Source organism: Ambystoma mexicanum, chromosome 3p (genome assembly GCF_040938575.1).
Source record: "Ambystoma mexicanum isolate Mex_15411 chromosome 3p, UKY_AmexF1_1, whole genome shotgun sequence".
Classification (NCBI taxonomy): Eukaryota; Metazoa; Chordata; class Amphibia; order Caudata; family Ambystomatidae; genus Ambystoma; species Ambystoma mexicanum.
Window position 1 is genome coordinate 368,164,650 of NC_090925.1, and position 26,838 is coordinate 368,191,487.

Here is a 26,838-nt window from a genome sequence, read left to right on the forward strand (position 1 = left end):
CTCCTGCATTCCACCGTCCACTTCAACTACTTTAGGCATGATGGTAATTTCATTCCTACGATGGTAGAATAACATATAGCAGTAGTGATCCCTAAACCGGAGAAGGCTCCGGCCCTGTGCCCAGTTTGTCGACCAATAGCCCTTATAAATTTGAACATAAAAATGAATACACGGCTACTAGCAAATCAAATCAAACCTCTCCTAACCACACATTTAGAAAACCTGGCCAAGCTCGTTTCATCACTAGTAGAAATGCAGCCAATACCACCAGGGGAGTCCTTAATGTTAGCGATAAAGGCCATAGATACAAGCAAAAGCTTATGTAATGGAGAAATTGATGCAACCTGTTTCTGATAAACTTCTGATAAACTTGTCTGTGCATGCAGGAAGGGGTGGCTACAACCATGGCTTCCTAAGAACGATAGGCCCTGAAGGCTGCCTGTTATCCCGATTACCCAGTTGATGTTCACAATGTTAAATGAAGTGTGCTGAGGAAAGACCATGACATCATTCTCTTCACCCTTCTCATTTCTCTTGGGAAACCCAGATGTGTCCCCAGTACTAGACCAGCCAAGGTGTAAAGTTCATAATACAAAAAAAATAAAGGTTTAGCACACAAATTTCCCCGTTGACCATCCTCTCCAAAGAGTCTATGGTCATTTCCTTGATATGTTGAAATCTGCTGTGAATCGAGGTTATGTCGTCTTCATCATGATTATGTGATTCCAAAATTTAATTATAACCGTCGTGAGGCTCTTGTTGTTCCGGACAGTATTAGATTCCATCTGTCCTGGCAAGTCAGTTCGTACCCATGTTTTGTTATCATTTCTCGAAACCAATTTCTTTTTTCAGTTAACGCAAATCATGATAATGGGCCTCATTACACGGATGGCAGTAAGGGTTTACCGGTACTGGTATTTTACCGGTACCGGTAAATCCTTACCGCCTTACTACGAGGTCCCTTTGCGGATTGGGTAATTTAACGCCTGCTTTTTGCAGGCGTTAAAAACCAACCCGCAAAGGGACCCAGGGAGCTAATTACGGTACCGCAATTTGCGGTACCGTAATTAGCGCCTTCCCCATTCCCATTATGCCCTATGGGGCAAAAATGGGAATGTGGAAGGGCAATGGTGGAAGGGGGAATTACCGCCCCGCCAACCTTGGAATGGGGCGGTAATTTCCTTTTCCGTCAAGGCGGTGCCGGTATTTTACCGTCATGAACCATGGCGCTAACAGCGCCATGGTTCTCCGCCATCCGTGTAATGAGGCCCAATATGATGGATAGTTTCGAGCATCTGTTTATTCTGACAGAATCGACAAAACGCTTCCTCTCTCAATATCTGCCTGTTACTTGCCCTCAGTTCCCGGGTTGGCAGTTGGTTTAGCCGTAGTCTGGTAAATTTATCCCTGATTTGCCTATCCGGAAGCTGCTTCAAATATGCAGGAAATTCATTGATAGCGCGGTTGTCCAAATCACAATGCACATTCATCTGATATCTTGATTTCTCTGTCAGAGTAGCTATCCAGTCATTTCGTTGTAATCTTTGTTTGGCACATTGGGGGCGCTTCACGAGCATCTCCGTCGTTATACTGTTTAGTGCCATCACACTTTTCATTGCATCTTTCCATAATGCTAATCCCGTGTTAGCCACAGTAATGTTTCTTTGTTGGAAGATTTTGTATGCTGGGATTTCATCCTCATTGATCATTTTCCTGTATAGGTCGGGTTTTTTCCACTCGACTATTGAACTTAATGATTGTGTGGCGATCTCATGTCTAATTCTTTTAATAGGGAACGATTTCGAGAATCCAAGGATTTTCCTCCAAAAGAGGCTTTCCAGGATATCCCAGATAGATTGGTCAAGATTAATCAAAGTCTCACTCCCATAACTGAGGATCGCAATCACTTTTTGTCGGTAGAATATGAGAATTGGTTGTAACGTGTATTTTCCAAATTTTCTGTGTATGTAAAGTCCTTGTCTCGCCAATGAGGCTGTTTTGGTTCTTAGATGGGTTATCCAAGGAGTTTCAACTGCTGATTGGTTCACTAGGACTCCTAAATATTTGATTTCAGTTACTCTGATTAGTTTTTGTTTGTTCATGTAAAACTGAAAGGGTTGTTGTTTTCTTTTCAGTCCATTCTTTACTGTGAGAGGAATGATTCTTGTTTTGGTGGTAGTTATTACTAAGTCATTATCCAGCATGTAGATTTCCAATTCCCGGAGACTCCTTTGTAACCCTAGCTCTGTTTGATCTAAGATGACTATGTCATCTGCATACATCAAGTGCTGATTCAGCTGGAGGTTTAATTTGGGTGGATTTGCCTTCTGAAAGTGAGGGGGCTCTGGAAGATCCATGGTGTACAACTTAAACAATGTTGCTGCAAGGGGACACCCCTGTTTGAGTCTATTTTCTGCTTCAATAGGTGCCGACAATTGACCTCGTTGTGATAATCTGATTCTTAGGGCCTCATTACACGGTAGGCGGTGGACCAAGGTGCCAATAGCACCTTGGTCCATGCCGGTAAAATACCGGCACGCCTTGGAGGAAAGAGGAATTACCGCCCTATTCCAAGGTTGGCGGGGCGGTAATTTCCCCTTCCCCCGTTGCCCTTCCCCATTCCCATTTTTGCCCCATAGGGCATAATGGGAGTGGGGAAGGTGCTAATTACGGTACCGCAAATTGCGGTACCGTAATTAGTATCCTGGTCCCTTTGCGGGTTGGTTTTTAACGCCTGCTAAAAAGCAGGCGTTAAAGTATCAACCCGCAAAGGGACCTTGTAGTAAGGCGGTAAGGGTTAACGGTCACCGGTACCATTACCGGTGACCATTAACCCTTACCGCCTTCCGTGTAATGAGGCCCTTAGAGTGGTATTGGAATACAGTTGTTTGATGGGTTCCAATATCGTCGATGGACAGTTCCACTTCTTTAACTTTCCCCACAGTATTGTCCTGTTAACCATATCAAAAGCCATATGCACGTCTATGAATGCTGCATATGTTGTATAGTTGTTGACCAACGCCTCCTGTTTCAATAAATTCAGGATCATAAGGTTTACATGCGTACCAGTGCTTTTTGTAAATCCCGTCTGCCTGATATCAATTGTTCAGTTTCTTTGATCCAAATATTAAGTTTGTTCAAGAGAAGCATTGCAAAAATCTTTCCAATCGGATCCAGGAGAGCAATTGGTCTGTAGTTTTTCAGCTGTTGTCTATCACCTGCTTTGTAAATTGGTATCAGGGTAGCTGTAGTCCATGTCATCTGGATTTGTTTCACCTTTTCAATTGCAGCAAATAGATGGACGCAGAATTTGGCCCAATCCTCTGGATGTTTCTTTATAAGCATGTTACTTAGGCCATCTGGCCCTTGGGACCTTGATGAGTTGAGTTTCCTGATGATTGATAGTATATCCTCTAATGTCCAGAAGTTTGTCCAAGGAATTGATTCGCTATGCTCCATTCTGATAAGTTGATTTTTCAGAGTTCGTTCATAAATGGACTTAAAATGTTTAGTCCATGCAGATTCTTCAATCCCTTGGATTAATGTGTGTTGATTTTTCATTTGGACTGATGTATGTACTAACTAGACTCTTCATTTGGTTGTCACTAATACGTAGTCGAGTGGCTGCCGTATCAGTTTCCATGAAGGGTAAGTGTACTTTACTACTTTCACTATACAGTGCTTTCCATGTAATGCTGATTATTTGATGATCACTATTTTCTGATCTTGTAATATCTTGTGTCATTACAAGAGACAGTAAAGTTGATGACGTATATATATAATCTAGGGTCGCTGAAACCTTCCCATTTGTCCAAGTATGATTATTTGCGCTGGGGTGCCTTAGATTGGTACAGTAGAGCTGTCACCATGTGGTTTCTTTAATCCAATTTTTCGCTCTCGGTGAGAGGGGTTTTTTCTCCATTGCTATTCCCTGTTGGTCGAGTAGATGAATATTCAAGTCGCCACATAGAATTATTTCACTGTCCCTATAATCCAGCATAGCTTCGTCTACAGCAGAAAATAAGGTGTTAATAAATTCTTCCATCTGAATTGCTGCTTGATTCCAGTAAATGTTAAACATAGCTAATTTCTGCGCCGGTGTTTGTACCAGAGATCCCCGTGTCTTCTTGGTGCTCATAATTTCTACTTTTGTTAATTGAATCCCTGGTGAAATATTAGTAAAGTTAACCACTTGAAAATTCTCTTCCATTTTAATCAGCGTTAGTAACCCCGCTGATGGCCGTCCTTTTGTACGGGATATTGCAGGATTCATGATCACAGTATAACCATCGCATCCCGGCATGATGTCAATCCATGTTTCTTGTAAACATATGAACTTGTGTTTCCCTAGGACCTAGGTCATCCGAGTTTAATCGAAAAAGATGCGAAAATCCTCTGGTATTCCAACTACAGAGAGATAATGTAGTTTTGGCTTTTCTAATTGATGGTTATAAATAGTTTTTTCTCATCGCTTTCATCTTGTTATTGGGTGAATATAGCAAAACCTCTGGTGAATTAGCGAATTAGTGGAATTTCACACAAATGCGTCGTTTTTGGAGTGAACTAGCAATGAGAGACTGCCACTCAATCTGGCAAACGATAAGACATTCTCAATTTCTGTTCAGTCTCTTAACACGAAATGCAAGCTTGCATATAGATAGCATATGTCTCCTCATTGGCTGAACAAATGATACCTTATCAAGTCAGAACTCTGCTCAAGAGATTGTGGATCCAGGGGGACCTTCTATCATATATGGTGGGAATTCCCTGCCCTGAGAAAGATTTGACTGGAGATGAGATTGGGTATAAAAGAGATTCTGGGAAAATCAAACAACCTGTCCTTTATGCGGCTTAGTTATCTTCCCAAGGAAGGTGATCCGAGCCACACTCTGGACTTTTGTTTCATCCTCGGGGTGCTTACTGAATGCAGCCCTACTCTCTGGGGCATGGCTGACCCCCAACAAAGATGGTGTGGCTGATGAGGGTATGGCACCTGTTAATTCTAGAAACAGTTTACTCACAATATCCATAACGCTGCTATTCAGTTCTATTCAAATGGATCCCATTTGATAACTTTGCTACAAAGTGCTATAACAGACTACTATGCTGCAAAAGGATTAAGGCCCTGGGGTGGTTCGATGTTTGAAGTATGAGTCAACTGACACATTTAATATGAGATGTACGAACATGCGTTCCATCTTTATTACTGAATCGTTCAACTGTTCTGAAGTGGGTTAGGAACAAGGGACAGGGGTGAAAAAGTTTATAATTGCTAAGTTGCACTATTGAATTGTACTATTAACAGTTCATGTGCTTATCTGTGTTGAGTAATAAAAACGTTTGAAAGCAATATCGCCATACAATTTACCGTCGGTTCTGTAAGGTAGCACAAGAAAACCTCCAGTAGATGTTAAGTCACTAACAGTACATGGACCATTTTGAAACACATTTTTATGCTGGGTGAGCCCGAAGGAAAACAATGTGGCCTGCCTCAACAATGTATGCGAGCATTGCCCAGTGAAACACATGTACATGCTGCTTGTGCCCAAAGCAGATAATGAGTCCTTTCATTGCAGTATGCCAGTGAGGTACCACTTTCACCACTTTCATGCTGCCATCCTAGTGCCCAACAGTATTTGTCTTCATTACCTAGTACAACACATTTTCATGTTTGGTGTGTTAAATGAATGCCACGAATTACTGTAAAAACACAATTTTTTTCGAATGATGCGCCGTGCAGATCGTGAGGCCTGGCAACACAATACACCAGTGCTTACCACGGTCATTGCAGTACGCTAGGTTGCCTGCCCAGCGCCCAAGAATATATGCCAACATTGCCCTATAAAATACATTTTCCTGCTGGCTGTGAACAATATATGCCAGCATTGGCATGTGAAACACAAGTTGATCCTGGCTGTGCCTAAAATATCAACATACAAAGGAAGTGTACCCACAGGGATTAAATAGCAATGTATTATCTCATATAATTCATAATAACTGAGCTGGTTCGTAACCACACCTCTCACAATAGTGCCAAAACAGATGAAGGGAATATAGTACATGTATCCCAACCGTGCCAATAGATGCAGCAGCTGACTAATATGAATAGAAATGTATTTATAATGTTTTTATTTCATCATAATTTAATACATGTAAACGAAATTTCATCTGGGTACAGACACATTTCTTAAGGCAACATACACAACAAAGATATAAATCAAAACAATACTGTGGTTAGCGGAACATGGAAGAGGTATACCTGGAAAAAGGGACTCGGAGTTCTATATGACGGCTATTTACCCTGGGGGTTGCACCGGAAATTACGGCAGGCAATTGGGAGGGCAGGGCTACAGAGGCTCTGAGATAAAGGATGTGAGATGGTGGGAGACTTATTTGAAGAAGGTAAATAACTGATCTTTGCAGAATGGTGCACAAAGTATGAGCTGCCAAGGGGCTTATTTTTGGCATACGGAGTGTTAGTTTGTAGACTGACGGAAATGTGCCCACTATTACGGGTACTATTGGAACAAACGGGAGGTAAAGCAAAGATCTCACGCATTTATAAAGCCCTACAGGAAGAGGAACAAAAAGGGGAATTAAAGGTGAAAGAGAAATGGGAGGCGGATATGGGGTATCAGATACCGGAAAAGGAATGGGTAGGACTCTGGGACTGGGTACAGAAGGTGTCGCAAAATGTCCGATTTCAACTGGTCCAATTTAACATTTTGCACAGAACATATGTCACCCCGACCAGACTACGGGCAATGAATGCGGAGCTGACGGATGAATGCCCTAGATCCGGCAGAGGTCCAGCGGGGTTCTGGCAAATGATATGGGACTGCGAAATCATAGCAGCATATTGGAGCAAAGTAATTGATGGGGTGAATAAATTGCTGGGCACAACATTGGAATGTTACCTGAGAATATGCATCTGGGGAATCCTCCGGGGTGGGGGGGAGAGACATAAAGTAAGGAATAAGATGATACGGCTCCTACTGATATTAGCCAAACGCCCAGTGGCTATTGCATGGAAACTCCCACAGGATCCGGCAATCGCAATGTGGCAGGCAGATACCTGCAGATGAGGGATGGCTGAATTAGCAACACTACAAGGGGTAGGAGCTGAAATAGTGGGAGAGGGGGTAACAGTATACTGCGGTCAACTGTTAAATGACCTATCAAAGTCCAATGACTTGAAACCACCATGAGACGATAACTGAGGGAATGGGATGGAATGGAGGGTAATGGATGGAATAGGGAATATATATAAGGGGGCTCTCTGGTGGGTAGGAAGACATAAAGTGCCGATCATTGAAAGGAGGAGGAGACGTAGGAAGTGGTTTGTTTGTTTGTTTGTTTATTTATAACGCGCACCAGACCCGAGGGTATCAGGGCGCGAGGACAAGGATATTTTCAGCTTACAAGGTTACAAAATGCAGTACAAAATACAGAGAGTACAGTTCAATAGTAAAGACAGGCAGAAAGGTAAACAGGACATATGAAGCAGGAGGTGGGTTGCCAAATACATGGTAAAAGGTCACAGTACAAGTGAGATACAGTTGAAGCTAAAAAACAGTACATTTATAAAGCGCAAGCTATATATGACAAAAGGCAATAATGTAAAAGATAATTAACTTTAAACCAATTGATAATATTTTAGTCTGAAATTTGAGTAGGTTTGGTCTGCCCTAAGGAAGGGGGGGAGGGAGTTCCAAAGTTGGGCTGCTTTGACAGGGAAGATGTTGCCGCCAATTTTCGTCATTTTGAAGGTGGGTACTGTCAGGCAGTTAGTGTAGGCTGCTCTGGTCGGTCGGAAAGTAGGTTTTCTGATGATTCTGTCTGTCAAGTAGCGAGGTGCCGCGTTGTTGAGGCACTTGAAGGTTAGTTAAGCGGTTTTTAACCTGATTTTATCAATGGTGGTGTTAGGCAGAATTATATGCAGTACCCTTTGGGAACACCACACACAATTGGGACTACAAGTGACAGTATAAATTCACCTTTGGTACAAGCCTGTACTAAACAGTAAAGTTGGTAGCGATGGCGGAGCAGCCAGATTTATCTCAAGAGCAAGTGAGCAGTATCAATAGTTACACAAAGGACAGCAATTACTATGATTCAAACAAACACTGACTCAAGGTTTCGGAGTAAAAGAATATACATTTATTTACACATCAGTTATAAAACATCTCACTAAAGTAAAGCAGTTGAAATATCATACTCTTAATACACTACACCACACCCAATAGAGTCTGGATAAGTTAGGCTCAAAATGAAGTGTGAGCAAAATGGCACTCCAGTAATTTAAAACGGGTGAGAAAGACAAAGTTATAAAAAAATTGAGTAGCACCAACAAGTAAGTAAGCAGGGCAATCTAGAAAAAGGAACTACAGTGAGAAAACCAGATTAAAAAGGGGCATGGCCCAAAATCAATGGGTCAAAGTCTTTTGCTCAAGATCACACAGTTCAGGGTAGTTTGCGGTTAGGTATTTGCCAAGAGTTCAGAAAGAAGTTGGTCAGTAGAAAAGTTAGTTTAAAGAATGGAGAAGGACAAGCCCTCGGATTGGAGAAAGATTTCACACACTTTCACCTCGGCTGGACGAAGCAAACAACCGGATTTGGATCAGTACCTTAAATGGAGAAGCAGCTGTAGCCGAGACGGACGTTCCTGGCAGGTCCTGCAGGCTCACGGTTTGCAGATCTTCCCTGTCGTTGGAGTATGAAGATTCGGACCTGTAGCAGGGCTTCACCGGGAGGTTCAGCCATTGTAGGGGTCCTCTTCTGTCAGCTCCTCTTCAGTTCTCTCGTTCCAGTGGCGACTCTGCCTTTCCAGCCCCCGAGACCTGCTTTTTATTCAGTTTTCCCCCATTCACACAGACTGGCTGTCAATCACACAGCAGGGTGGCTGTCCCGCCGGGACAGTCACCACAGCCAATCAGATCAGAGTGCGACAAGGGTCTCCAAGGAGACCCTGTGCAGGGAGACCTAAACCCCTTCCTCAAATTCTTTCCCCCCAGACATACAGGCGCCTAAGGAGGGCTTCTGTGCAGGAGCCCGCGAAAGGACAGCAAACAAAGGAACCAAACCTGGTTTGGCGCACAGAGTAAAACTCAAGAAAGCCTTTTACAAAAAGAAATGGCGAATAACCCCAGCTGGAACCAAATTAAAGTTAATATGGTCCAGCGGGTTTAGGTTCGAGGCTACCAAGATAGCCTAAAACAACACCAAGGCTACGTAATATGACCGCGGTACGAAAAATATGGTAGATACCACTGCCACCAGCCAAGTCTTGATGAAAAGGGAGCAAAACAATGCTCCAAGAGAAACAGACAAAAAGGGATAACTAGTAACACTTTCCAGTACTCTATGTAACATAGTGTGTACTGGGTCTGTAGTTTTTCAGAGACTAATAAAGTCAATGACAACTTTATATGTTCTGCGAGACAGTAGTCAGTCCCAGAAAATGGAGTGTGAGTTGAGAAGTCTAAAAGACAACCCTGTGTCACTGCACTGAAGGTGCTCTGTAACACACAGTAAAAAGATGATGCCTATGGAGAAGGTGAGTCTCCACAGGGTATGAACACAAAAAAATGTTAAATACACACAGCAAAAAACATGTAAGAGTGGAAAAGAAAGGCTCACACTCTTACCAGGTGAAAAAATAAATCCTAGAAATCCAGCAAAGTTGCTGAGGGACTCAGTAGGTAAGGGAAATTAGCCATTCTGGAGAATTCTCCCTAACACTCGCCTCACTCCCCACCCCCGGACTAAGGGACAGGAGGATTTAATCCACTCCTGGATGAATCTCTACCTCTAGTCGGTTAAAAACATCCTAGAGAGACCATCAGCATTTTGGTGGTGACATCCTGCTCTGTACTCAATCGTGAAATCAAACCCTTGCAGGCAGATTGACCATCTTAGAAGTTTTGGGTTCTCCCCTTTCATTTCCACTAACCATCTCAAGGGTTGGTGTCGGTCTGAATCACAAAAGTAAATCCATACAAGTGTGGTCTAAACTTCTTCAGAGACCACAAAATGGCAAACCACTCCTGCTCTATGGTTGCCCACCTTGTTTCTGCATCCTTCAGTTTCCTACTGATGAAGCAAATGGGGTGCTCCCTACCTTTCTTATCCAGTTGACTAAGGACTGCACATATACCACCTGTATTGGATGCATCTGTCTGCACAATGAAGGATTGGTGATAATCAGGAGCTCTTAGGACTGGAGCTTGACAAAGGGATTTCTTCAGGTTTTCAAAGGCTTGAGTGCACTCCTCATTCCATCTAAACTTTTTTGGGAATTTTGGAGAGAAGACTACATTCAAGGGAGAGGCTATGGTCCCATAGTTCTCTATAAAATTCCTGTATTACCCAGTGAGACCTAGGAAGGCTCTCACTTGGGTTTGAGTAGTAGGGGTGGCCCAGTTTTGTACAGCTTGTACTTTCCTAGGCAATGGCCTTATTTCACCTCCTACCTCATGACCAAGGTAGACCACTTTGCTCTGACCAATTTGACATTTGCTTGCCATTATGGTCAGATGGGCCTGCCAAGAGCCTGCAAGACATATCCTAAGTGATCAATATGTTCTTTCCAAGTAGGGATGAACACTGCAATTTCATCCAAGTATGCCATGCAGAAGTCCTCCATCCCATTCAGAACTTGATTGATCATTCTTTGGAATGTAGCAGGTGCATTTTTTAATCCAAAAGGCATAACCTTACTGGCAGAGGCATGCTGGGGTTGAAAATGCAGTTTTCTCCTTGGCATGGTCTGTCTGGGCTATTTGCCAATAGCCTGACATTAGATCAAATGTACGGAGGTACTTGGCTGCATCAAGTTTGTCCACCAGTTCATCTGTCCTTGGCAAAGGATGGGCATCAGTCTTAGTGATTGCATTTAGAGCTCTATAGTCCACACATAATCTCATCTCCTTGGATCCCGCCTTTGGTACTAGAACAACTGGACTAGACCATGGACTTGTAGATGGCTCTATAACCCCTAGATCAAGCATCTTGTTGACCTCTCATTTGATGTGGGATCTTACATGTTCTGACATTATGTACCCCCTGCTTTTGACAGGTAAACAGTCACCAGTGAGAATATCATGCTGTCCCCAAGGGGTCAAGCCTAGTGAAAGTGAAAACAGGGAGGCAAACTGATTTAACAGAACTTTGCACTCCTCCTGTTGTTCAGATGTCAGTTGAGAAGAGAGATTGACTCCTATGTTCTCATCCAAAGGTTGATGTTCTCATCCAAAGGTTGGCATCTGAGTAGGTCAGGTAGAGGTTCACTCTCCTCCTCCTCTTGAGCTGAAGCTATAAGCAAAGCTCCCACTTCTGGTCTTGAGGCATACGCCTTCAAACGGTTGGCGTGAAGGACTCTGGGAGCCTCCTTAGGTCTACCTAAGTTCACCAGATAGTTCACCTCTCCGTGTTTGCCCACAACCTTGAAGGGTCCTATCCACTTGTCCTGCAAGGCCCTCTGCTTTGTTGGCACCATAACTAATACCAGCTGGTCTTGAGTAAACTCAACCATGTTGCCCTTCTGGTCATGCCAATGTTTGACCAGAGCCTGACCTGCTTTTAAGTTATCACTAGCTTCTGCCATCATGTGTGACATTCTCTTTCGGAGACCTATTACATAGTCATTCACTCTGACTGGCTTTGGGAAAGTAGCACTCTCCAACCCCTCCTTAATCAGGGCCAATGGACCTCTGACTGGATGGCCATAGAGAAATTCAAAGGGACTGTATTCAACTCCCTCCTGAGGGACTTCTCTATAAGCAAAGAGAAGGCATGGAAGTAGAAGATCCCACTTTCTTTTAAGGGATTCCTCTAAAGCACCTATCATGCTCTTCATAGTTTGATTAAACCTCTCTACCAGTCCATTTGTCTGTGGATGGTAGGCTGTAGAGAACTTGTAAGTGACACCACAGTTTTTCCACATGGCTTGCATGTAGTGGGACATACAATTGGATCCCCTGTCGGTCATCACTTCCTTAGGAAACACTACTCTGGTAAAAATACCAAGTAGAGCCTTAGCCACAGCCTGAGTCGTAACAGTCCTCATAGGTATTGCTTCTGGGTATCTTGTAGCATGGTCTACTACAACCAGGACAGACCTGTTCCCTGAAGATGTGGGAGGGTCAAGGGGACCAACAATGTCAATGCCCACCCTCTCAAAAGGAACTCCCACCACTGGGAGAGGCACCAGGGGTGCCAGATTCTTGGCTCCACTCTTGCCAGAGGTCTGGCAAGTGTGACAGGTCCTACAGAACTTGTCAACTTCTGAACCCATTTTAGGCCTGTAGAAGTATAAGGAGAGCCTTTCCTTGGTCTTTTTGAAACTCAAATGACCAGCCAAAGGTATCTCATGGGCCAACTGTAGGAAATGGAGTCTGTTAGCAAGGGGCACTACAATTCTTTTGCAGTCCCCAGGGATAGCCTCAGTCGGTTCACTGTAGAAGAGACCATCTTCCCAGCTTAACCTATGCTTTCCAACTTCTTGCCCATCAAGTTGGTTAGCAGCCTGTTGTCGAAGACCTTTGAGAGTTGGACACTCTCTTTGTCCTCTGCTGAAGTCTGCCCTGTTGGGTCCACCTTCTGCCAGTAAGGACTGCAGCTCAGGATGGTCAACAGGGTCAAGATCTCCAACCAAAACAGTGTCTTCCTCCAGATCTGACTCTTCAGAAACTGGATCAACCACACATGGTTGTATCCCACACTCTGCCTCAGCAGGTGGAGGAGTCACAGGTGTGACCTTGGACAATCTTGGGGGTGTCCTTGTTGGTAGCACAGAGGTGCCATCTGTCTTTTTCTTGGAGGTCTTGGGTTTTCCCTTTGCCTCTTCCTTTCCAGAAATAGCAGTGAGCAACTCCTGTGGAGTGGAAGTGATAGCTTCCTCTATCAACTCCTCTGAAGAGACTCTTAAGGTCCTCTCCCTTGCAGGCCAAGTGAGCTCTTGTCTCTTTTTACTGGGAGACCTGGAGGTACTTGACACAACTCCAGGAGTTTTCAGATCATTACCCAACAGGACTCTCCCAGGCACTTCACTCTGCACACTAACAGGTATTTTGACAGTCATATCATTACACTGGATGAGAGCTGGTAACTGGGGAAGCATTTGCACAGGGCCTCAAGCTAACTTGGGTAGGCATTTGGGTCCCTTGGTAACATCCTCCACCTTGAAAAATGATTCATCAACCACGGTTATGCTGGCTCCAGTGTCTTTGATGGCAGAAGTCTCCTGGCCATTCACAAGAACACTATCTTTATACTACTCTTTAGTATTATCTGGGATAGAATTATAGACATCTAAATTCTGTTGTTGCCACAAGCCCAGGGACACTAAAGAGACACTAACTGAGACTCTCATGGGTTCATCAGCCAGTAGGTGAAAGTTGTTTCCACTTGCCATAGGTACTTCATCCTCTGGGGAGAAGGCTAAGGAGACAGTGTGGACCCCTGAAGGTTTACCCTTACATCTGGGATCCCCTTTCACATGCTTAGTTGACCCAAAAACATAACATTTCCCAAATGTTTTGATGAATGGGGGTTTGTTCTGACCTCCATCTAGTTTGGGTCCAGATGGGACACTAGCCTGATTTGGTTTCCCAGGTGGCTTACTCTTATGTTGCTGTTTGAGGCCCTCTTTTGGATTGCAGGTATTAGAATTCTCCTTGTTGTCTTATTTTGGCTGTTTTCCCTCATCCTTCTTCTGAGTAGCCCCATAATCCTTGTGAGTAGCCCTATTGGCAACCCACAAGTCAGCAGCCTTGGCTAACTTCTTTGGATCTATCTCCTTAGAATCAGCCAGATGCTGTCTGAGCTCAGGAGAGCAGGCATCATAAATTGACTCCATCATAACAAGATTTCTCATACCTTCATAAGTGTTTACTCTGTAACCATTAACCCAACCATCTAAGTTTTCAAACATTCACATACCCAGGTAGCCCAAGGGGTACCACCATGCTTTTTGAGGGTTCTAAACCTCTTAAGGTACTGGGAAGGGTTCTTCCCAAATCTAGCAATTAAAGCTAGCTTCACACACTCATAATCCATCATAGCCACCTCCCCCAACTCCATCACAACATCAGATGCAACAGTGGGTAGCCTAGAGAAGAGCCAAGGAAGCAACTGATTCCCTGTAATGTCTTGAATCCCATGGTTACATTCAAACATTGCCAACCAATCCGAAATATCAAGCTTAGCCTCATACATACCCACAATTTCTTTAGGCATACAGGATCTCTTAGGACTGGAAGACCTAGAAGACTCTGGGAGAGAAGCATTTTCCAAAGACAACTTTTTTATTTCTAAGGCATGATTCATCTCCATTTCTCTGAGCTTTAGTTCTTGATGCTTTTGTTCAGTTTGAGCATTTAAACGTTTAAATTCCAATTCAAGCCTCATCTTTTCTAGAGCAATGAATTCAGGACTGACCTGATGGGGTCCCAGTGGACAAAGGTTGAGGTGGTAGAGCAGATAGAGGGGCTGTGGGGCCTACATTTTGAGACTCATCTGCCTCATCTTACTCTTCAACAATAACAGACACACTATCATCCTCATCATTTTCCACATTTGCTGGAGAGGCAGGCATTTCAGACCCACTCCCCAGACTTTGTTTCTTTAACAATCTTTCAATCAATTCAGACTTTTTGCCTTTTACATAGAGATTCCTTTCTCTACACAGATTTTTCATATAATCCACAGTGTAACTAAGCAGGATCTCCTGACTGTAGCTTTCCATATCAGACATGATTAATATTGTGTTTTAGTGATGTTTAGCCTTGTAGTTAGTTGACCCAATGTAATAGCAGCAGTCTAAGTGTAATCACTATACTTGATCCTCACCGCTGTGCACCAGTGTTAGGCAGAATTATATGCAGTACCCTATAGGAACACCACACACAATTAGGACTACAAGTGACAGTACAAATTCACCTTTGGTACAAGCTTGTACTACACAGTAAAGTGGTAGCGATGGCTGAGCAGCCAGACTTATCTCAAGAGCAAGTGAGCAGTATCAATAGTTACACAAAGGACAGCAATTTCTATGATTCAAACAAACACTGACTCAAGGTTTCTGAGTAAAAGAATATACATTTATTTTCACATCAGTTATAAAACATTTCACTAAAGTAAAGCAGTTGAAATATCACACTCTTAATACACTACACCACACCCAATAGAGTCTGGACAAGTTAGGCCCTAAATGAAGTGTGAGCAAAATGGCACTCCAGTAATTCAAAAAGGGAGGGAAGACAAAGTCATCAAAAATTGAGTAGCACCAACAAGCAATAAGAAGGGCAATCTAGAAAAAGGAACTACAGTGAGAAAACCAGATTAAAAAGGGGCCTGGCCCAAAGTCAATGGGTCAAAGTGTTTTGCTCAAGATCACACAGTTCACGGTAGTTTGCGGTTAAGTCTTTGCCAAGAGTGCAGAACGAAGTTGGTCAGTAGAAAAGCTAGTTTAAAGAATGGAGAAGGACAAGCCCTCGGATTGGAGAAAGATTTCACACACTTTCACCTCGGCTGGACGAAGCAAACAACCAGATTTGGATCAGTACCTTAAATGGAGAAGCAGCTGTAGCCGAGACGGACGTTCCTGGCAGGTCCTGCAGGCTCACGGTTCCTGAAGCGACTGTCGGACTGACACGAAGTAGGAAGGCTGGAGGGTCCTGCACTGCCCAGGGAAGAAACCAGCAGCAGAGCAAAGCAACGAATAAAAGGTGCGCTCCTTAAAAAGCAAGCAGGGTCCCTCCTCCTGGCTATCCGGTTCACTGTAGCTCTGTACAGCAAATTCGACCAGAGAAGGGAGCCCTGGCAAGCAGTTTGGTGAACTGGTTGTTCCCACGAGCTCAAGGGGAGAAGATTCTTTGCAGATCTTCCCTTTCATTGGAGTATGAAGATTCGGACCTGCAGCAGGGCTTCACCGGGAGTTTCAGTCGTTGTAGGGGTCCTCTTCTGTCATCTCCTCTTTGGTTCTCTTGTTCCAGTGGCGACTCTACCTTTCCAGCCCCAGAGACCTGCTTTTTATTCAGTTTTCCCCCATTCACACAGCCTGGCTGTCAATCACACAGCACGGTGGCTGTCCCGCCGGGACAGTCACCACAGCCAATCAGATCAGAGTGCGACATGGGTCTCTAAGGAGACCCTGTGCAGGGAGTCCTAAACCCCTCCCTCATATCCTGTTCCCCCAAGACGTTCTGTGCAGAAGCCTGCGAAAGGATGGCGAACAAAGGAACCAAACCTGGTTTGGCGCGCAGAGTAACACACGAGAAAGACTTTTACAAAAAGAAATGGCGAATAACCCCAGCCGGAACCGAATTAAAGTTAATATGGTCCAGCGGGTATAAGTTCGAGGCTACCAAGATCGCCTAAAACAATACCAAGGCTATGTAATATAACCGCGGTACGAAAAATATGGTAGATACCACTGCCACCAGTCAAGTCTTGATGAAAAGGGAGCGAAACAATGCTCCAAGAGAAACAGACAAAAAGGGATAACTAGTAACCCTTTCCAGTACTCTATGTAAGATAGTGTGTACTGGGTCTGTGGTTTATAAGAGACTAATAAAGTCAATGACAACTTTATATGTTCTGGGAGACAGTAGTTAGTCCCAGAAAATGGAGTCTGAGTTGGGAAGTCTAAAAGACAACCCTGTGTCACTGCACTGAAGGTGCTGTGTAACACACAGTAAAAAGATGATGCCTATGGAGTAGGTGAGGCTCCACAGTCTATGAACACAAGAACATGTTAAACACACATAGCAAAACACATGTAAGAGTGCGTAAAAAAGGTTCAAACTCTTACCAGGTGAAAAAATAAATCCTAGAAATCCAGCAAAGCTGCTGACGGACTCAGTATGTAAGGGAAATTAGCCATTCTGGAGAATTCTTCCTAACAGGTGGAAAGCCAGTTAGACTGTCTCCTTGCCACCGAAATATGTTCTCTTTTGGGTATTCCTAGCGCAGCTCTCAAGGCATTGTTTGGAAGTGTTTGAATTTTCCTGGTGATGTATTTGTTAGATCCAAGGTATAGGGCATTGCAGTAGTCCAGTTTGGACAGCACAAGTGCTCTTGCCAGTGTGTTACAGATACTTGTTGAGAGGAAAGGTTTGGCCGACCTGATCAACTTACATGTGTAAACTGTGGATGATGCCATAGCATTCACTTGTTTTGCCAGTGTAAGGCTGGAATCCAGGTAAAAACCTAAAGTTTTTACCTCCTTGGCAACTTTGATCAGGTTGCCGTCTATGTCAAAGGAGGTATATTTGTGGCCAAGTTTGTTAATACCAGAAGTGGTACCCAGAAAAATGAGTTCTGTTTTGTCATCATTCAGGAATAGACCATGGGGTGCCATCCATGACTGGATGGCAAGGTATATTCTATCCACCAAGGCCAAATCCTTGTTGTAATCCCCTGTAAGTGGAATGAGAATCTGGGTGTTGTCTGCATAGTTAGTGTCGGTGACACTGGGACAATCCAGATCATCAAAAAGGGGCTTGGTAAATATATTATACATGGTGGGGGACACGCAGGACCCCTGAGGAACACCGCAAGTGATGGGGATGGGGTCTGCTGCTGCTGTGGCAGAGAAGACTCTCATTGTCCTACTACTTAAGAAAGATTGAATCCAGGCTATGGCTTGTTGCAAGAAGTGCGCTTCTGAGTCTAGATGGTTACAGAGGACCTTATGGTCCACCAGGTCAAATGCTGCTGAGAGATCTAGGAGAAGTAGTAAGGCAGATTTGCCTTTGTCTCTCAGCTCGTTGACTTGGGCTTTAAGGTCAATAAGTGCAGTTTCGGTACCATGCTGTGGACTGAATCCTGATTGCCGGGTGCCAAGAAGTTGGTTCTGCTCCAAAAATGTCTGAATTTGTAGGTAAGCAACCCTGTCCAATATCTTTGGGAGGAACGGCACCGTAGTGATAGGCCTGTAGTTGGTAGGTATGGAGGGGTCAGGCGATTGTTTCTTGAGAAGTGGCAGGACTCAGGATTATATGAGGTTACTTGGGATTGTGCCCGAAGTAAATGACGGGTTGATAAGCTTAGAAATGAAGGGTGCTAAGTCTCTAGCTGCATCTTTTATGATTTGTTTGTTTATTTATTTGGTAATGCGCACCGAACCCTTAGGTAACTGGGCGCAGCAAAGACAAGTGGACTTGAAGCTTAGTTACAACATATACAGAAACAGTAAATACAAAGGAGGCATAGCCCTTAGTTACCACATGACAGTTACAATGATTCAGTGATACTATAGGTCTCGTAGCACGGTACAGTGGGCCAGAGAGAGGCTTACATGGTTAGTTACATAGGTCAGTGCCGGGGTGAGGTCCGGTATTAGATGTCATTTATTCATAGTCAGTTTAACATATTGCGCCTAAATCTGAGGTAAGGTTGTTCAGTTCTGAGGGCTAAGGGAAGTGCGTTTAACCGGGAAGCTTGAGCCGACTGCTTTGGTTCGTTCAAATCTAGGAATCTCTAGAAAGTGGGCATTGGCTGATCTAGTTGGACGGGTCGAGGTTCTCCTGGTCATTCTTTCTATGAGGTATGGGGGTGCTGCGTTATTCAGGCACTTGAAGGTAAGTGATACCGTTTTAAGAAGAATCCTGTTGTTTATTTTTAGCCAGTGGTGATCTCTTCTGAAATTGGAGATGTGCTCTCTGCTGGGTATGTTCAGGGCTGCTCTCAGGGCGTTATTTTGTAACCTTTGAATTCTATCTAGGATGTATTTATTAGCGCCTAGGTAAAGGGCGTTGCAGTAGTCCAATTTGGACATTATTAGGGCATTCTCGAGTGTGATGCAGCTGGTTTCAGATAGTAATGGTCTGCAGTCTCTGATGAGTTTGCAGATATAGGTAGTCCAAGATGCCATGGAATTGACTTGTTTCCTAAGTGTTATGGTGGAGTCAAGGTAGAAACCTAACGTTTTTACCTCGGACACCACCTTAATTGTGTTGCCGTCAATATTGAAAGCGGAGTATCTGGAGCTGAGTTTTTTTAGGTTGGCATCTGAGCCCAGAATCAGGATCTCTGTTTTATCGTCATTCAGGCAGAGACCATGGGGTGCCATCCATTCCTGAATGAGGAGGTATATCTTATTTACCAGGGCCGTGTCTTCGACAAAATTGTCCGAAAGGGGAATGAGGATCTGGGTGTCATCTGCATAATTCGTGTAGATGACACCCAGTCTGTCCAATTTGTCGAAGAGGGGGTTGGTAAAGATGTTATACATAGTGGGTGAGACACAAGATCCCTGTGGCACACCACAGGTAGTTTGGATTGGGTCTGCAGATGCTGAGGGGGAAAAGACTCTCATTGTACGATTTGCTACAAAGGACTGGACCCAGGTGATAGCATCACTTGAGAAATGGGCAGCAGACGTGAGGTGTTTGCATAAAACTGCGTGGTCCACCAGGCCGAAAGCTGCCGATAAGTCAAGGAGGAGTAGCATAGCTGTTTTCCCATTGTCCTTCAGCTCGTCGATTTGGGTCTTAAGGTCAATTAAAGCCGTTTCCGTACCGTGTTGAGGTCTGAAGCCCGATTGGCGGGAGCCTAGTAGGGGGTTCACTTCAAGGTAATCCTGAATTTGGAGATAAGTTACTCTATCAATTATTTTAAGGAGGAAGGGAACTGTGGTGATGGGTCTATAATTGGTCGGGATAGAGAGGACTAAGGTTTGTTTCTTCAGCAATGAGAGAACCCAGGATTCTTTGAGGTTATTTGGGACGGTGTTAGTCTTGAAGGATGCGTTAATAAGCTTAGAGATGAACGGCGCTAAGTCTCTGGCTGCATCCTTTATGATTTGAGCTGGGCAGTTGTCACCTTGACAATTCGAGGGCTTCAAGGATAGTATAAGTTTCTCGGTCTCTTGGATAGAGATTTTAGTGAATCTAAAAGGTGTGGTAGTTCTGTAGGTTTTGGTGGGTGAGGTGGGTTGCAGCTCAGTTGGGAGCAATGAAGCTTTTTTGTTAGCTATTTTAATTTGGAGGGATGCTATTTTGTTAGTCAGGGCATTTTGGATGTCAGTGCCCCATTGCTTGTCCTTAGGGACATTGTCTGTGGGTGGAATGGGGGGCTTCCATTTCCCAGAGGATAGTGAATAGTTCCTTGGTATTGGAGTTGCCCTTTGAGATTCTGTCATTGAAGGTGTTTTTTTTGTAAGAATTATTTCTTTTTTGTACATGTTGGCAAAGTTAGTTAGCTTAGCTTTGTTCTCATCCGTAGGAGAGTGACACCATGTAGCTTGGAGTTGTCTTTTTTGAAGTCTTAAATCTTTAAGATGTAGTGTAAACCAGTCATTAAGGTGAGCACTCTGTTTACTTTTGCAGAGTTTAAGAGGTGCGATAGTGTCAAAGGCCTTAGTCATAGAATTGATAAAGACTTCTACTAGGAGATTAGGGTCTGAGTACTGGATAGGGCATTGATGGAGGGGCGGAGGTGAGGTAGTAGCTTATCTGCTGTGATATTTTTTTTACTTCTGGTTGGAAGTGGGGGTGCCATAACAGTGACTTTTGGACTATGTAGCTCTAAAGTGGAGGAGAAGCTGATTAGATGGTGGTCTGTCTATGATTGCTGGGTAATTTTGGTGATTAAGGTGGTGCAGTTCAAGTAGGCCACCCAGTCAAGGGTTCTTCCTTTGATATAGGTAGGGGCCAAAACTTTTTGTGTGAGGCCGTGATCCGCCAAGATGGCTGCTACTGACTGGACACGTTTATCTTCGGGGTCATTGAAGCCCACATTTAAGTCTCCCATCAGTAGGATCCAGGGGCGTTGCTACGGGGGGGCTGAGGGGTCTATAGCCCCTGATCTTTTGGTTGTAGCCCCGGATAGAATCTCAGGAGCTACAGCCAAAAGACTAGCTAGCCCCCAGTCCCAACAGTTCCGACATCAGCGTAGCCCCGGGTCTTTTCCAGACCTAGCAACTCCCCTGGTAGGATCTGTGAGAAATCTTTCGTATTGTTGGCAAGAAGGCTCGATAAGTCCTCCTCGAAGGTTCCCAGCGGTCCTGGGGTCTGTATAACAAATAGATGGTTATCGTCCGGGTGCTAGATATGGGGAGCTTGGCTGTGAGTATTTCACATGATTGGAATGGAGGTGGAGTGGAGAGTCTAATGGCAAGGTTAGTTTTGGATATAATAGCTAAGCCGCCTCCTCTACCATTGGGCCTGTCTACTGTAAGTATTTGGTAGCTATCTGGAATTGCTAGCATGAGGGACAGGACCTGCTGCGTCGTAGAGCCAGGATTCAGTTATCGCTAGAATGTCTAAGTTATCATTGGATAATATATCTGCAATTTCAGTGGCATGTGCCATGAGAGATCTTGCATTAATGAGAGCTCCAGACATAGTCGTAGTGTTGCTTGGTTTAAGGGGGGAAGTGGGTTTAGGTTTAGGTAGGTTGATTCTCGGGTGGGGATTAGGGGAGGGGGAGTGGGGAGAGTTAGAGGTTTTATACCTGTCCTCTTGCTCTGAGCTAAGCGTCAGTTCCTGAACTCGGGTAGTGGAGTTGAGTTTAGGGTGGATGTTTTGGATGGTGTTGCTATTTATCTTAGGCTCATAGAGACGGGGGAGTCTTGATCTTAGTCTTTTATTACTATTATGTAGGGGGCAGGGTGAGATCTTGATAAGGGTCATTATAGAATAAAGGCAGAGTAGGGATAGTAGTAGTTGGTTCAGCTGGGTCTTACTTGTGTTCATAGTTGCGCCTTAACTTGTATAGCTAGCTGGTCACAATGGGTTTAAAACAATCATGATAGGCTAAATCAGTAATTAAGCATAGGCGATTTACCAGGCAGTGTGCTTAGTGCATCAAAGCAGTAGAATGTTAGCAGTCCTGATAGGTTGGTTCAGCTGAGCATATGGTCATAGAATAAGGGCTAGTTCAACAGAGCATATGGTCCTACAATAATAGGCTACTTCAACAGAGCATGTGGTCATAAAATAATAGGCTAGTTCAACAGAGCATGTGGTCATAAAAGAATAGGCTAATTCAACAGAGCATATGGTCATAAAATAATAGGCTAGTCCAACAGAGCATATGGTCATAAAATAATAGGCTAGTTCAACAGAGCATATGGTCATAAAATAATAGGCTAGTTCAGCAGAGCATGTGGTCATAAAATAATAGGCTAGTTCAACAGAGCATATGGTCGTACAATAATAGGCTAGTTCAACAGAGCATGACGTTGTCAGATATTAGGCTGGTTCAGAGCAGGGCAGGAAAGTTATACAATCCGCAATTGGTAATACGGGCTCACGGGGCTGGGTGGCTATTTATGCAGTAAATAATACACAGTGATATAGAGTTACAGCTATATTGAGCATATCGTTAGACAAGTATAGCTCAAATCCACAAATGCAGTGGATCCAGACCCACGTGAATGTGTGTAGACTATGTCAACAGGATTAGTGCATGCAACATAGTAGGGGTCATAAAAGTGGGAGAGTGACGGCAACACATAGAGGCAATGTTAATGTTTGAATTCAGGCACTCAGGTGAGCAGTGCTGTAGCCATGTTGTGCTCTCGGTAGTTCAGAGTTCCTCACAGGCAAGGGGAGCAGCACAATATCCAGACAGGGGCTATCTAGCAGGGTCTATGTGGGGAGTGCCGTACAGCAGACTTCAGAGGCCACCAATCAGTTCAGGCTAGTAATGATAAGCAAAGCGTCGGTTTGAGCTGGGTGGGTAAGAAGCCATAGGTGTACACACTAGGCTGATATTAGGTGGCTATTACTGCTGGGGTATGTAATGGGGAGGTTATAGATGTCTTTCCTCAAGATTATTCGCAAAGCGCAACCAGTGTGCGAACAGGCGCAGAACAGGGCATTGTCTGTGCGGGCCTTAGCGGGCCGGCTTCCGCCTAGCTGGCGGAGGATTCTGGGTAATAAACGGTGCGAACGTTGCTTAGCAACGTGGTTCCAGCCTCAATATCATGCCAATCAGGGCTCCGTCCATGTAGGGATCAGGCGAGGCAAAATCAGGCAGTTTCAAGATACTGCACGGTGTGGCAGCCAAGGAATTCACCTCTTGTGGCGATGGGACGAGGGGGCTCGAGCAGCGCGGTCCTCCACGGTCCTGTGATTCCCTACGGGTGTGCGGTCGGGTCTGTAAGAGAAGGCTCCTTCTTCTGTGGCTGCAGCAAGGCAGCACTACGATGCTGCTCCAGCGACGCTGTTCACCGTGTTGTGGAATGGTAACCAGCAGTGGCTAGAGAGGGCTGGGAGGGACTCCTGCTGCCCACTCCAGGGATCTCGTCGGAATGGGCAGGACATTTATCTCCACGACAATTGGAAGGGTTGAGCGAGAGTATGATTTTTTCAACCTCTAGTATTATAGAGACTTTAGAGAAGTGAAAGCGTTGTGCTGGTTTAGGTAGGGTAGGTTGCGTGCAAGTTTGTGGGGTTGTAGTTGGTATAGTTCATTTTTTGTTAGAGATTTTAACTTGGAGGGTGGTGATTTTGTCAGTGAGGGCCTTCTGTATGTCCGAACAGGTCTTGCTGGATGAACTAAGAATAAGAATACAAGGGGAGGGTGGGAAATGTTGAATCTGCTGTTCTTTTGTTGTTACTGAGAAAATGCAAATAAAAAGTGTTTTAAAAAAATCAAAAAACAATATTGTGTACATCATAGAACAACGAAAAAGGAAAACAAGTGAATTGCCTCAAGAAATAATATGCTCAAACAAGATACAAATACTAAAATGTGCATCAACATAACTTCAAATGTGAAGAACAGAAACAATCCTGCTGACCTGGAAATATTGATAGAAAAATTCAGATAACAAATAAGTCTAGAAGTGTCCAAAAATAATGTATCTGTACAGGACCTAGTCTGAATCTAGTCTAGGGTCATGCAAGAAGGAAAAGAGGAAAAGCAGACAAAATATGTCTGCATTGTCTGAAAAAAACATGTCCCTGCTCAATGTGCTCCAGACAGATCATGCTTGTGCAGAAGGGAACTGACTGAGCAGTTTGGGCTGGGATCCTCCTTTTGGGGTGGGACCACGCCTGACTTGTATATGGTCTTTCCCCTTAATGTAATGGCTTGTCAGGCTAATGAACGGTGGCCTGGAGGGTTGCCCCAAGCAATTGCCAGAGATTTAGATTAATTCAAAACCTTCCAGCCATCACAGATCATGAGGCACATCAACACAGTTTGTTTTATTACTTTATTTTGCATGTGGCTAATGATTGAGTGATAACCTAGCTTTGGGAAGTAAGAGAGCACCACACATCAGCAGGGATCACAAGCACATATTAGATGGGTCAGGACAACAGTACTCATAACATAGCATTTAGCAGCGGAATAGCATTTCTGGTAGTATGGAATCATTAACATTTAGAGGGGAACATGTAATAGTGCTGAAAGGTCACATAGGCGGGTGGAAAAGGGAGATGGGCTCTAGAGGGTGGTCGTTAGAAGGGAAACTCGTTTTTGGGGGGATTGGGGGTTTATCTCAAGAGGTGTGAAGAAGGTGCTCATTGATGAGGAGGTTCTTGGTTTCATTTCTTGGTTTCATTTCTGAATTGTATGAAGGTGTGGGCTGGTCCGATGTTGAAGAGTGTAAGGTTCCACAGTCAGCTGTGTTTGTTTCCTAGTTCTTTCTTTTTTCTGCATCAGTCCAACCAGATCACAGCGTCGTAAATAATGCAGCTGGTGTTGAATGTTTTACATGATTGTAAGGCTAGCCTCACAGGAGGCGGACACTTTCTTTTATTAAAGTACTTGTTCCTTCTCGGCACAGCCTGATGGTGTTTGCAATTAAGTGTTATAAAATGACATGTATTTGAATGTGTGTTCTGGGATCCTCCTGGTGCACAAGAACGGATTCTTAAGCATGTCTCTCTGGACAGTATCCATGATTGCCACTGCTCTTCAGTCTACAGTTAGAAAGGACTCTAAAATGGGCAGATCAAGGATTGTCATTTGAGTAGGAGTGTATTTTCGGAGTCTATCGTGCTGATAATTTGGGGCATCTTTTTCAGTGGATGTTAGAAAACATGGTAAATCTTTTACTTGTGTTCCTCTCTCTTCCAGATTGGCCTTCTACATGCCTGTCAAGAAATCGTAGAAATCTGCGGTACAAAAGTCACATCTCATAACCAACCTCTGTGTGCTGCGTTATTCAATAGCAACTTCAACCAGGTGAGGCATGTAAAAGATGGGTGTGTAATGTTGTTTTTGTTATGTGATGAGGCAATTCAGTATTCAAGTGGACTTCTTCAGTAAAAGCTTGGAGGTAGTGAAAATCATATGGGAATACAATTGATTAGACAAGGCAAGAATTTAAGTATGCAATGTAATGCTTTTTGTGCAGCGAATAGACCTGGCAATTTCAAAGCTTATTCATGTAATTCACGAAGGTACAACATTTTAATGTCAGATACTGTTCTAAAGGGGGGGCCTCCCTGAAACCATTATTTTGGTCTAGGTACAAACGGTGCAGGGGGGATTCTCTTCTCACAAAACTCCACCCTTGGCAACTGTCCTTCTCTCCACGTCAGACTTTAAAAACAATACCTCTGGTTCCGTAGAGGAAGTGAATCTGATAACTAGCCCTTGCAGCCAGTGGCCTCGCCAGGAATCAAATTTAGGAGGGGCACAGTGAGGGCCAAAGACAAAAGTAGGGGGGCACAGACAAAAGTAGGGGAAGAACATGGTCACTGCTCGTCTTAGGTAGGGGGGCACAAGTGGGGGCACAGGGTTTCCCAGGGGGGCCCAGCCCCCCCACATCCCCCTAGCGACGCCACTGCTTTCAGCTCATCTGCTCCTGGGGGCAACCAAGTCTCTCTGAACACTAAAGATGGCCCAATTCAAGAAGAACGCTGGCAGGACCTCCTGAGGCATGTCCGGAAGCAGGGTGTGCCTGATCACGAGAGGAAACTGGGCAGAAGGGGAGTACACTCAATGAATGCATGGCAATAAGAAATGCCCTGTTTCTTAAAGTGCCTGTGCCAGTGAGTGCTGCACATATTGTAACAGCCGGGACGTCTCATTGTGTCATGGAGAGCTCCCAACACAGGTACCACCTGGCAACGAGAATCATTGTGGACACAAACATGCACTCTACCTTCCCCACATACACAGGTAAATTCCATATGACTGTGAAAGCCTCTAAGTCCCCAACTGCACACACTCCATTGTAACGTAGGGCTGCATGGCCACCACTACGTCCAAGGATGTACTGCCAACAAGGCCACATGAGCGTGTAAACACTAAGAGCACAGTATGACACATCAGTACCTGTGAGCAGGCGCAAAGAACAATCCAGCCAAAGCAGGGGATGTGAACCCCATGTAGCCACCAAACCCCTTGGCAGCAAGATGACTCAGACACATTTTCGTATAAAAGGGCTTTATAGTAGTAAAAGTTAACCAATCCCACATAAGAATACTTAACCACAAACACCTAAACTCTGTTGGGCACTGGCAGTCCCTGAAGGCGGGCCGAGGCCCCTATATGAGCCGCAGGCCTTTTTAAGAGAATGCAGGTATTTCGAGGCAGCAGAACAGTGGGTCTAGATTGTATTGGAGACAGAGGGCCTCATTCCGAGTACGGCGCTAACCAATGGCGCTATTAACGCCTTGGTTGACGCCGTACCCGGACCGGCAGCGCCTTGGTGGTTGGCGGAATTACCGCCCCATTCCAAGGTTGGCGGGGCGGTAATTCCCCAATCCCCATTTACCCTTCCCCATTCCCATTCTCGCCCCATAGGGCATAATGGGAGTGGGGAAGGCGTCAATTACGCCACCGTAAATTACGGTGGCGTAATTAACATCAAGGTCCCTTAGCGCCATGGTATTTAACGCCTGCTAAAAGCAGGTGTTAAAAGCA